This window comes from Parasteatoda tepidariorum, chromosome 3 (assembly GCF_043381705.1).
Source record: "Parasteatoda tepidariorum isolate YZ-2023 chromosome 3, CAS_Ptep_4.0, whole genome shotgun sequence".
NCBI lineage: Eukaryota > Metazoa > Arthropoda > Arachnida > Araneae > Theridiidae > Parasteatoda > Parasteatoda tepidariorum.
This window is the reverse complement of record NC_092206.1, coordinates 97,546,761-97,560,584: the sequence shown is the minus strand read 5'-3', so window position 1 is coordinate 97,560,584 and position 13,824 is coordinate 97,546,761. Positions and strand designations below refer to the sequence as shown.

At 26.1% G+C, this 13,824-nt stretch overlaps 1 long non-coding RNA gene across 2 annotated transcripts in view; it reads right to left on the bottom strand.

The window, feature by feature from the left end:
- Positions 1–13,824, bottom strand: part of LOC107452896 (uncharacterized) — a 120,478-nt gene that overhangs the window by 85,324 nt on the left and 21,330 nt on the right. Inside the window, exon 2 of one of the 2 annotated variants that reach the window (XR_011636471.1) lies at positions 13,260–13,344. The exons of the other annotated variant lie outside the window; for it this stretch is intronic. This is a non-coding gene — a long non-coding RNA (uncharacterized lncRNA). The remainder of the gene's footprint in view (positions 1–13,259; positions 13,345–13,824) is intronic. 2 annotated transcript variants of the gene reach the window in all.

The window sequence follows — 13,824 nt, the reverse complement described above, 5'->3', positions numbered from 1 at the left end:
AAGATTCCATGGCTAAATTATGGTCTGAAATAGAGATCGGTTATTAACAAAGCATAATTGCTGTGCCTCTATATCCGATTCCACCTTATGTGTCGTTCTATTTTCGAGAACATTGTAAACTTGTGCGCCAAACAGATCTCATCAGCAATGCCAGTGTAGTAAACAGAACACAATCGCCTGGCAAAGAATCATTGACCAAAAGACAACAGATCTCCCTTGTTTCAACTGAAACCCCACAGCACAATAGATCCACGCGTTAGCCCGCACCAAATACTGAATTACTAAAGCAACTGGACCGGCTGCCGGATAATTTATGCCGGACAATTCATACTAGAGAGAGTAGGGCTGATCGCATAAATCCGGCTCAAATGCACTTCTGCAACTGATGGAGGGAATCGAGAGGGGGGATATTTCGAATTGATGCAAGGGGGCAGAGATTAAAGCCTGAATTTCCATATCCTGTTGTACCTAGACCATTAAGTTAGATCCCCCCCCCCTTTCCTACACTCTTCGATATTACGGAGTACGAGGGACAGTTCTGGACTATACCTGATTCGCTAATGCAGAAATTGATCTGTATGGCTCCAATCACTTTGAAGCTGGTGTCAAACTGCCAGGTACTGGTTTAGACAATCTAGCAAGTTATAATAATATTGCTGTAGCATAACGGATGGTAGAGGGCATATCTATAGAATTTTAACTATTGGAGAGAAATAAACTATAATTGGAAACCATATCGATTCATAGAAGATTTATAACTAACATAGTTCAAAGATACTATTTCCTTTGGAGGGAAACTAATTAAATTTCTGCTTACTATCTTAATTACCTGCTTATTATCTTAAAAGTTTAGGAATTAGTTTGGGCAAATAAAAAAATTATAATTATTATTATTTTTTAACTTTTACTTTTTATTTGAATCTAAATCTGCAATACACTATGATAGTAGTAAATCTAAAAATAATTAAGAGCCATAAAATAAATAAATAAACAATATCGTTTCTGATCATTCACATTTCATGTGATTTGAGGAGGAAAAATATCTTATGAAATATTTTTATATTACAAAAAGATTATCACTATAGAAAAAAATCAGCATATTTGAAATTCATCGTATTGACTGTTGTAAAAAAAAAACACCTATATTTAAACTTATTAGCAATCGATGCGCGATAATTAATCAAATTTATTGATAAACTTTTAAAAGGAATCAAAAAACAAAAAATAAATAAAAAAAATTTATACATATTTCCAGAACAAAATACAATTAATACAGTTGGTACAAAACGCAATATTTGCTTGTAATATGAAATACAGCATAAGAGTTCGTATTCTCGTCAAAACCATTGCTATTAACACCAGTAGCTTATAATATCTTTCTTGCTGTACTTTTAATAGTTCGTAATATCAAATATCCTCAGAATCATTACCCGTAATATTATCAAGTCGTAATCTTCTATTATAATATGATTAATAACTGTCGCAATATCATTACTCATTATGATTTTTTTTTGTGTATATTATTGCATTGCCAAATAAAATTTGTATTCGGACACTTAATATATAATTTTTTCTTTCGATGGTGTGGTACATTCTCTCCCCTACATATTTTTGCCATAAACATAATAAACGTAATTTACATGGTCAGGTGTATTTCTTGTTCAAAATTTTAAATAAAAGAAACTTTCTCGCCTATCTAATAAACATAATTGCATGTTCTAAAGAATTTCGTAGGCCACATTTTAAATTAAAAAAAGCTTTCTCGCCAATCTAGTTATCGCAATTTATATGTTCTGGTGAATTTCTTTTTCTCATTTTCAATTTTTTAAAAAAAAAAACTTTCTCTCCAATCTACTAAGAGTAATTTTCATTCAGTTGAATTTCTTTAAATAAATTTTCAATTAAAAAAGCATTTTATAACCAACCTAAACGTAATTTACATGTTTTGGTGAATTTCGTTGCCCACATTTTCAATTGAGAGAAACTTTCTAACCAATCTAATTACGTTTAGGGGCATTTCTTTTGACACATTTGCAATAAAAAGAATTTTTCTCTTCAACCTATTAAACGTAATTTACATGTTTTGGTGTATTTCATTGGTCACGTTTTTAATTGAAAGAAACTTTCTCGCCAATCTAATAAACGCAATTTACATATTCTGGTGCATTTCTTTTTCACGTTTTCAGTTAAAAACATTTTCTCGCTAATGTAGATTCGCTTAGGTGCATTTCTCGTTACACATTTTTAATTAACGAAACTTTTCTCTCCAATCTAAACGTAATATACATGTTTTAGTATACTTCGTTTGACCTCATTTTCAATTAAAAGAAACTTTCTCTCCAATCTAATAAACACAATTTACATGTTGTGGTGCATTTCTTTTTACATTTTCTCTTAAAAAGCTTTATCACCAATCTAGTAAACGTAATTTACGTTCAGGTGCATTTATTTTTACACATTTTCAAATAAAAAAACTTTCTCGTCAACCTATTAAATGTAATATACATGTTTTGGTGTATTTCATTGTCCACATTCTTAATTTAATAAGAAACTTTCTCATCAATCCAATGAACGTAATTTACATATTCTGGTGCATTTCTTTGGCCACGTTTTCAATTAAACGAAACTTTCTTACTAACCTAACTTATAGAATATTTAAGACATCTTGATAAGAAATAACAGTTTCGCCAACCTAATTCTTGATAATCACTTCAAATAGCATTAAGTTTATTCATATGGTAAAAATGGAAAACTGACAGTGCCATAACGATTAGACATGAATATCTAACATTTGTAACAATATCTGTTTAGATATGAAAACCTAACATCTGTAACTATATCTATTTAGATATGAATACCAAACGTTTGTACCAATAAAACTATTCTCGAGACAGGAATATAAAAACAATATATTTTGTAGGTGATTTCAGTGAAATATCAATAAAAAACTTTTAAGAGCACCTTAGTGCCCCTTACTAGCTTAGAATAATTTTTAAAACTAGAGCTATGAAAGCATGAAAAATATAATACTAATCCGTTGAAAATAGAAGAACATGTTTCTATCAATGAGAAGTTAAAAACGCTTTGTACTCCTTTTTCAACTTATTTCAAACTTCATTCAATACCAAATCATTTTGAATAGAGCAACTTTTCAAAGAAAAAAAAATTGCTTACATTTCGAAAACGGGTATAAATATTGTGGTTAAAAAAAATGAAACTGAAGAGAAATGGTAAATTTTCCCCTTATTTTTTTAAATTTTTTTTTCCGCGATCAAGAAAATGTTATCATGGAATATCGAATTCATCTGCGCGTCCGTATCTGCATTATATTTGAATATTTTATCCAACAAGAAATATGATCTCTTTTTTACATGATGTTCATTCACACGTGAATAAATTCATGAAAAAAATAACTCGAACGAATACAGCGGCGAACGAATCAAAACATCTCCTTCGGGATTACTTGTGTCGTTGCCAAAGAAAAAAAAAAAATAAGAAGGAAAAAAAAATTCTTCGATCGTTTGAAGATCAGGTAAAAATGCAGCAAACACTTAACCGATATGGTTTTCATCGAAAACGTAGAAAGTCAAGAAATAAAAATACTGTCTCTTCGAATTTATTTTATGTTGACTTTTATTTTTTATGAAAGAAAAATACTCAAGAAAAATTCGTTTATTGTAAAAAATACAAATGAAATATTTAATATATAATGACTATGTAATAATACATAAGTGATTGTATCGTTTATTAAATATTATTTTAAGTTAATGTCTCAAATAGAAAAGAATTATTTAATACAAAAATGAACAATTATTAAATTTATTTTTTTCAACATTAATTACGCATTATATAAAAGGGATTTAGGAAAATAAAACGTATTTTAATTCCATGTGAAGTATGAATTCAATTACTTTTATATTTTTAGTGCTATTATTTTTTTATTAAATAGAAAAACTTGTGAACACAGAGCAAATACGATTATTATGCAAATTATAAATAATATATATAAAATATATGTAAAATATATATTATGTATATTATATTTTATGTAATATATATTGCATACATATAAATTATATATATTATAGTTTATATATTATGCATTATTATTAAACGATGTATAATACATAAAGTATAGTATACATTATTATATGATAATGCATAACCATTTATTATGATTACAAATGATTGTAACATTTATGCAATGATATTTAAAAAAAATATGTATTGATAGAAAGTTATTATTTAATTAACAACTAAGCAATCATTTGACTTATTTTCCTCGTAACATAGAGTCAAAGGACTTATGGGAGAAAACTTGCTTTTTTTATATTGATACAAGTAGGATTTAATTTAAATTCATATTTATTATTATTAACTATTATTATGTTATTTTAGTTATTTTATTAAATGAGAAACTTATGAACTAAAAAAAAGAAAAAGTCATTTATGGTATAAAATATAAATTGTTATGCATTAATAACTAAAAGATCATATTGTTCATATAATATCATTTTAAGGAAATAAATATGCCACAAACAACAGAACAATTATTGATTTTTTTAACATAAAGGATTGAAAGGACTTCTTGAAAATAAGTTTGTTTATTTTTATTTGATTTCAATTTAAAGTAATGAAACTTTTTTTTCTTTTACGATTTAAAAAAACTCATAAACTGAAAATTATACTTACGGAAAATATGTTTTAGGTATGAAATATAAATGGTTGTGCATTAAGATCGTTTGCATAAGTAAAACCCCGACCCACCCTAGGGGAATATACGGAGATTAAAAGTTAAATTATTGCATTAAATATTTAAGCTAAAAACAAAAAATACAGTAAAATTTTGCCAAATGACAGTGGTTGTGATCAGTTAAAAGTAAATTAACTAAAAATTAAGGTAATTAAAAACATGATTTAAAAACAATGGAAGATAAAAGAGCCGGTTTTTGTACATTAAGAAATAAATGATTGTATCCTTTATTTTATGTCAGTTCAAGAAAATGTAAAAAAATAATAATTTAATAAGTCACTAAACAATCATCGTATTTATTTTCCTCACAACATGGAATCAAAGAACTTCGTAAGAATGCTGGCATTTTATTTTGATACAAGTAGGATTCAACTTGAATTCAAATTTTTTTATTAATATTTATTTTTTGACAGAAAAAGTCATACTAACTAAAAATAATGCTCATAGAAAATTCTTTTATGATTTAAATTATAATGGTTATGCATTAATAAAAAAATGATCGTAAAGTTTATGTAATGTCAATTTAAGATAAAGTAAAAAAGTAATAATTTAATAAAAAGTAATAAAACAAACTAAGTAATCATCGTATTTTTTTATTCAAAACAAAAAATTATAGGACTTCGAAAAAAATAAAACTTGTTTTATTTTGATACAAGTAGAGTTTAACTTAAATTTAGATTTTTTTATTAATATTTCTTTTTTAATTGAAAAACTCACGAACTAAAAATAATACTCAAAGAAAATTCGTGTATGTTATAAATTATAATGGTTATGCATTAGTAAATAAATGATCGTAAAATTTATGTTATATCAATTTAATAGTGTAACAAAGTAATAACTTAATAAACAACTGAACAATCATCGTATTTATTTTCCTCACAGAGTGGAATCACAGGACTTCGAAAAAATAAAATTTGTTTTATTTTGATACAAGTAGGATATAATTTAAATTCGTAGAATTTAATTTAAATTCATATTATTTTTACTTCTTTATTAACGAAAAAACTTATGAACTGAAAAAGATTCAAGAAGAATTCATTTGTTTTTAAAAATATAAATGGTTTTGTATTAATAAATGAATGATCATATAGTTTACATAATATCATTTTAAGAAAATAATTATGAAGTTAAGAACTAAAAAAAGTATTTTATTTAAATTCATGTTATTATTTCGTTATTAAAATCAAAATTTATGATTAGAAATATGACCAAGAAAAACTCGTTTATGGTATGAAATAAAAATAATTATGCTTTTATAAACAAATGATAGCGTCGTTTATGTAATATCCTTTTTAGATAGTGTATTGAAACGACTAAATGATACAATATTATTATTATTAATTTTTAATATGAGTTGAATGAACTTATTGAAAGCAAAATGTGTTGTTTGTATTTCCTAAAACTGTTAGAAATTTCTGGGTAAAAATGGTTATATAGCAATTTATTTAATTGTTGATTTTACAATATTCAACCAAAACAGTCAAATAGCCATAAAAAAATGATATTCGAAGTGTTAAGCGTGAGAAAAAAAGTTTATTTATTGTTTTTACCTAATATGGCTTAACCAGCATTCTAACTGGCCAACTAGACACACCTTATGAAGCCATTTTGATGCGTGCAGCTAGGTACATACTGTAGCTGAGAGAGCAATCAATCTTTTGACAGACTGAACAGGGGTTCGAATCCTAGTGTTTATACCACAAAGTGTCTTAATATCCCTTGAATACACGAAGAGTGTCCTGCAAGCTTTAATCGGTGACCCTAGCTAGACTGTTAGAAAAAGAAAATATCGTTTACTCATAAATGGCGCAGCACCCGCAGAGCTCCAATGTCCATTTAAGTTTTATTTTTATGGTTTAGAAACGATGCTAGGTGTAAATGGTTACAAAACCGTATAGTTTTGCATTCATGGTTTTTTAACCGTTCCAGTTGTAAACGGTTTCAAAATCGTAAAGGTAAACAAACAATTCCAACCATAAACTTTATGGTTTAATGGAGGGACAGACAACTGTCGGTTATTTTACCACAATTTCAGAAGGAATATTTTAACAGTTTAACGAAAAATATTTTTGTTTTATTTCATGTCATTACTATTTCCTAATTAAAAGCTGTTTCTTTTTTCTATAGTTTTTTTTCCAATTTTTTTAAACTAAGTACAGGAAAGAAAAATATTTTTGAATCATTATTTCATGCATTGGGATAGTGATTCATGCAAATAACTGAGTTGTTACTTTTCTCTTAGATAACACTGTAATAAAATTTCGATGAAACAAGCCATGCGCTTAAAGTTTTCGATGTTTATGTTTTTCGTTTTGAAAAGTAACGAATTGGGGAAAAAACAACTGATAAAATTAATTAAACTTTCTTGGGAAATTAAAAAAAATTGTAAAGTCATTTTTGTTAAGCATGCTCTGTAAGATCTGTTAACACTTCCACTTTATAAAAATTATTTATGATCTTCCCTAATACCTCAAAATAGTTTTTTTTTAAATAGATAAAATAAAACAGGAGAAAAATTAATAAATAAAAATAAATTATTATTTCTTATATTCTTCCTTTAAGCATTAAAGAAATATAAATTGGATCAGAAACAACTGATAAAATTAAAGCAAAATAAATAAATAAAGGAATGAAATAAAATAAAATTACAGAAAATTAGATAATATGCTTGAAAATATAATGAAAGATCTGTTAACAACTATAACTATTTATAAAAAAGCTGTAATTATTTTCCCATATGGCTCAAGATATTTTTTTTAAATAAATAAAATCAAATAAAGCAGGATAAAAATAAATAATAATAGTAACAAGAATAAATGAATTGAAAAAAGTGAAACAAAATAATTTTTTATTAAAACAAAAGTTATTAACTAAAAAAACAACGACACCATGAGTAAAACTAAATTCAACGAAATAAAGTAAAACAAAAATAAATGCAACGAGAAAATACTTAAAATTAAACCTAAGCAGTAGAAAATAAATAAAAGCAAAAGGAAGAAAAATAAAGCGGTATTGAAATAAGTATACTAAAAGTAAATAAAGAAAATATAAAAAATATATAATGTTGCTTTGAATTGTTTTATTTCAAATAACTTTAGTAATGATAAAAACGAATTATTCTAAAAAAGAAAGTTAATAGTTAAAAAATTTAAAATTATGTGTACAACATCGCGACTTTCCGTAACGATAACATTTAGTTTTGATATCATTTTATAATTAATTGTTTTAATGAAAATTTTAACACCAAAAATGTTTTTTTAATTGACAAAATTAGCACCTTTTTTACACGTTTTGTATGATTGAAAAGGAACAAAACTTTATTTTTAGTATTATTAGTTGTAGGTGTTAAAACCAATAATAATAATTTTAAAAAATCTTAATACATTGGAGCCTATAGTTTTCAGCTTTATTTTTTTGTCTTACTCATAAATCTAAAGCATATTACATTATTTCAGGCCTTGTAAACTTCTCTAATTCCCTTAAAAATTCCATTTCCTCCACTTTTTTTAAAAAAATATTCATAACAAAGATATTCAGGTCAAACTTTATTAAATCATCCGTGGTGGCTCAGGAGATAGAGCATTTACCTCCCCAATGAGGTCATGCAGGTTCGAATCTCAGCAGAAGTTGGTTGACGCTTGCACCGACCACAGTGCTGACGTAAAGTATTCTCAATGGTAGACGGAGCATGGGTTAGAATTCGTTTGCCATCGAGCTACCTGTGATAGAGGTTTTCGGGGTTTTTTGTTCCATGCAACACAAACGTTGGTTAGTTCCCTCAAAAGCCCTCCACGAAGGCTAGTTTGTATCAGTGCTTGATTTAGTAGTTCCCTTACCTGCTGGGACGAGTTCAAAATTACAAGGCCAATCCAGAAGACAAGCGAACTACTGGATCAGTACGCCCAGAAGTATAGATTTGTTATGGGAGCATGGAGGACTTTGCGAATCGACAGATTTAACATGCATTAGTCACCATTTATTACACGGGAAGTCTACGGGGATCGAACCCACGAACTCTTGGACATTGGCCCAGTGCCCTACCAACCAGGCTATCCCGGATATTATGACAATTTCTTCTTGTCTTACAAAATATGAAGATATTTCTGTCGAATTTGTTTCTAACTGATAAAGGAATACAGAACAGTATTACGCCGAATTTATTTTTATTCTAGTCTTCAGTTATTCATCAATTATTCAGTCATATATTCAGTTTTTCTCGTACATATTATATTATTCAGTGATAGTATATCAAACTGAATAAAACATAATAAGATTTCAAGTAAGGATTCTGAGACACTTGAGTCTATGCACGTGAAAAATTTTGAATCAAATTACGGTAAAAAGTACAGGAACTCTGGGTGCCAGTACTTAAGAATGCTGGCNCGTAAACCCATGAAATTGGGTCGGCTGTTCAACGACGGTTATAAAATAAAATATAAAGTTGAACGGAACAAAATATCTGATATACCGTAATTATTACAGTAATATTTATGGTAAAATCATTTAATCCCTGTAATTAAAAATAAACATCTCTGCAAAAATTTCAAAACAAAATATCTGATATACCGTAATTTTCACAGGTATATTAGATATTACAATATTAATATAGTATCAATAGCAGGTATTATAGTGTATCAAAATTATCAAAATAAACCGATCTCTGATCAAAATAATTGAATATCTGATACCGTAATTTTTTCAGTAATATTTATGGTAAAATCATTTAGTCACTGTAATTAAAGAAGTATAACTGTAAAAATTAATGCATGAAATTTTACAATAAAATGGTTTTTACTGATGCTGTACTAAGGGCGCCAGTACTTTTTACCGTAATTTAATCTTAATCCAGAATTTTTTGCGGTGTAGTTTCCGGCTTTAATTTTTGACCCTGAATTTGTAATACAAACTCTGTATTATCTAAAAGACAATTATAACTTCTATATCTCTTTAGAATAAATACCCTCTAAATTATTTATAATAAATACGTAGAACAGTACGAAAAAATAGAGAATAATATTATATTCAAGTCAATCTAGTGGACAATGGTGTCCTTGGAAAATTTAATAAAGAGCTAATTATTCTAAAATAAAGACTATTTTTGTGAAACATTCTTCAAAAATACATTTGTGGAACCACTATTCTATTTCACGATAACCCACAAAACATTCGATTGTGCGCAGCAAAAATGGGCGGACAGTCTGTCCCTTGAAGAAGAAAAAATTTATTTTTGTTATTTAATTCTTTATTGCCTCCGAATATTCCCTACCCCCGGAGCAAGCTTTTTATTTACTTGTATTTTGAAGATGTTGATCGAATATGACAGAGCTTCTATGCGTTTTGTTGGCTATCGATCGGAATTAAGTACGCTACTTTTGGCGATGAAGGACGAATTTGAGAGTTACCTTCGCCAAGAAAAACTTTTTTTTTTTTGACATACTTGGCATTTACTTTTGATGATTGTGGACAGGTGAATGGGACAGACTTCAAAAGCGGCATAGAAAAATAGGGAGTTGGCGAATTTGTTAGTTGTAACGACCCAGGGAATCGAGACAGCCAACTTTGATGTGCCTGAGATTGAAAGTCTTTTTTTCCATTTTTTTTCATACTATTTTGTTGCTGGTTTTACTTTTTTTGTGCTTAAATATTTTCCCACGAGCAGTTTTCTTTACTGTAAACAAGAAACTAGGTACATTATATTCTGGAGAATATACGTTTAAAATGATATTTTTTTAGACGATGTAATCACTTAGAAAATGTTTCTTCTATTATTTATTATTTTACCATAGCTTGAATTCTTTCACAATTACAAAAATAACAAAATTTGAATTTATAATGCATAACATAAATAAAAATTTTAAGAGAAATTTGGTGAAATAAAATATTTTTTTAATCTAATTTTTGATATATTATTGTACAATGTGTGTAAAGATATAAAATGCAATGCAAAGTGGCTAATAACAATACTGAATTTGGTGTTATTCGTAGATAATGAATAACGAAAATTAAACTTACTAAATTTTCATTTTAATTAGAATCAATTAGGAAAAACAATTGAAATGTTTTAAAACTAATTCATTACTTAGAAACAAAAATAATGATGCAAACTTTTTATAATCTTTAAAGAAACACAGATTTGTTAAGCTGTGTAATTCATTTTTAAATTAAATTTTCAGAAAGAAACTCATCTCAATAAGAAAATACAAATTTCTGACACTCGAAAATTTGCTAAAAAACATTCTCTACTACACAACAAGTTAAACATAAATAATGGAACTAATAAAATTACAGTGTAAATAACACATTAGACATTATTTAATAGGGAATTTGATTATAATTAAAATATCTTATAAACATACAGGGCAATACTTTTACTTTTGTTAATTTTTAATTGTAATATTCTTATGTGTTTTTCCGTTACTTTTTTGGGAAAAGAATATAAGTATTTGTAACGAAAATGTCGAACGAAAACGTTGTTTTCTTCTGAAATGTTTCAAAAATTTCCCTCAAAAAAAAATTTTTTTTTTCGTTATTTTTTTTTACTTATAAATTTAATGCATTTTATATTCTAGCTTACTTTTTTTCCCAAACACTTTTAAGGATTGCAATTTCCCGAAAGGGAGAGGGCAGCTCTTTTGAAGAGTGAAAAAATAACATTTTTGCAAAAGTCACGACAAATTCGAAAGAAAAAAGAAAATTTCCAATAATTTGGTAGTTTTTAAATTAACATAATTTGAAAATTCTTTTTATATGCAAACATTGAATTTTCATTTCTTGTTCTGTTTTTGGATAATTTCAATGTTTATTATTTGAATGAATTTTGTAACCTTTTTCTGCATTTTAAAATTTTATAAACTTAAACTAAAATTTACTGCATTTTAAATATAAATAAAATACTTTATTTTGCATTTTATAATGAAAATTAAGGGTAATTTGAATTTTTGAATTCCTCGAAATGTTACTTTTTTGTTTCGTACTTGTACTTTTACTAGTTACTTTTTAAAAGTAACATTCCCATTTATGCTTATACATAATATATTCATCGAAATATATTTAATCACTGTAAACAGTTTTAAAGCAACAAATTCTGTCTAAATATAATTATTCTATTACATAAAATTAAGAGCTATACGTAACTAATACAATTCCTAAGTTTGAAGACTTCAGCTTAACTAACAAATACAACCATACAAATTCGAAAATAATGAAAACTAAAAGGTACAAGATCGGAACTAATTTTAAATACTAAAATGTGTAGTAAATATTAATTTTAACTAGGATGTTCTAGTCATAACTAAACTCAGAGTAGCCTCCAGAACTAGTTATAAGTAAGTTATTCGATAACGTTCCACATTAAAATAAAGAGTAATTCTAGTATTTTGTAATGAAATATCTATAATTCTTACTGATTAGGTCGGTTATAAAATAAATAAAAAATTGAAATTAAAGTTTTTCCTCTGGTAAAATATTTATTTGTGATTGAAAGAAATCATAAATCATAGATATGGTTTTTCTGATAAAAACTTCATGGTTAACTGATCTAAGCTTACTGACATAAGTATAATAATTTTAACTAGGATATCCTAGTTTAAACTAAAATTAGAGTAGCTATTAAAACAAGTTTAAAGTAAATTTTCCAAATTTTTCAAAAGGAAATCAAAAGTAATTCTAATATTTTCTAATGAAACAGCTGTAATTCGTATTCATAAATATAAAAGTTATCTTACTGTTCTAGTTAAATCTTACTGATATGTAATAAAAGATATGAAAAAATAATTTCAAGTTTCTACTTTTGGTAAAATTTGCAGTTATGACTGACAAGAAACATAACATAAGGCAAATCTAATTTTTTTAAATCAAAGTTAACTGGTGAGTTCGCATATTTTAACTAAACTCAATGTTTCCACTAAAAATAAATTAAGTAAGTTTTTTTCTTACAACGTACTAAATTAAAAAAGTAATTTTAACATTTCTTAATGAAATTGCTAAAAATAAAACATGAAAGTTTTTCTAAAAAATGTTAAAAGTTCACTGATATAAGTATAACCATAAGTCTTATATAGCTGATATAGCTTGTAATAATTAGAATATTTCAATTTTTATTAGGAGGTTGAATTAGACGCAGTTTATATTAAAATATTTAGTTTCTTGTTACTTTTACTAAATGAATATTAATTTACTATAATATATTATTTATTAGTACTACATATGTATATTAATTATTTACATAAAAATTATATTATTTATATTTAAAATACAGAATAACAACACAATGTGCGAAAAAACTCTATTAAAAATCATAAGAAGAATAAATTATCCTTTGGAATTTGTTTTGATGCGTAAAAATATAATACGGTACAAACATTAAAGATTTATTTGAATACAAAATACAAGCGGTAGCGAAAGTTGAATATTTATATGATTGTAAAAGGCAAAAAAATAAATGTTCAGTTTATTGTATTTAAATAATGTAAAATTTGAAACGAATTTAACAAATAAAAAAACTTACCTTTGGAAACCCATCACCACTTCAACTTTTCGATATTTGTATCTTATTATCAGAATTTTTAAGAAAACTTTGAAATCTGCAAACCCTAAAAAATGAAACATAAAATTTTGAAATTTAATCTTATAATTATTTATTTACTATTTAAATCATGATTGATTGAATAAAAGTCTTAAGTAAATGCTTTTATTGATGTACATATTGCTTTTATTGTGTTGAATAAATGTAAGTAAATTTTAAAGCAAAAGCTATGGAGCAAATTATCCTTGAAATTGTCTAAGTAAGTGATTGGGCTAAAACATGTTGATTAATTTACAATTTTATTTGGGGGAATTTCAGACAAATAACGCAATTTTTTCTCCATTTTATTTTACTAAAAAAAATCAATAAAATTAGTAAATAGTAATCTAAGTTGCTCATAAATAATATTAGACACTTTTTTATTATTATAATTCTTAATTTTTTATTTAAATATGATTACAAATTTTCGTGCTTATAAGTCTTTTATGCGTTTAAAATGTATTTTAAATAGCGTGTAAAAAACACCAATTTTTCACAAAATATTAAA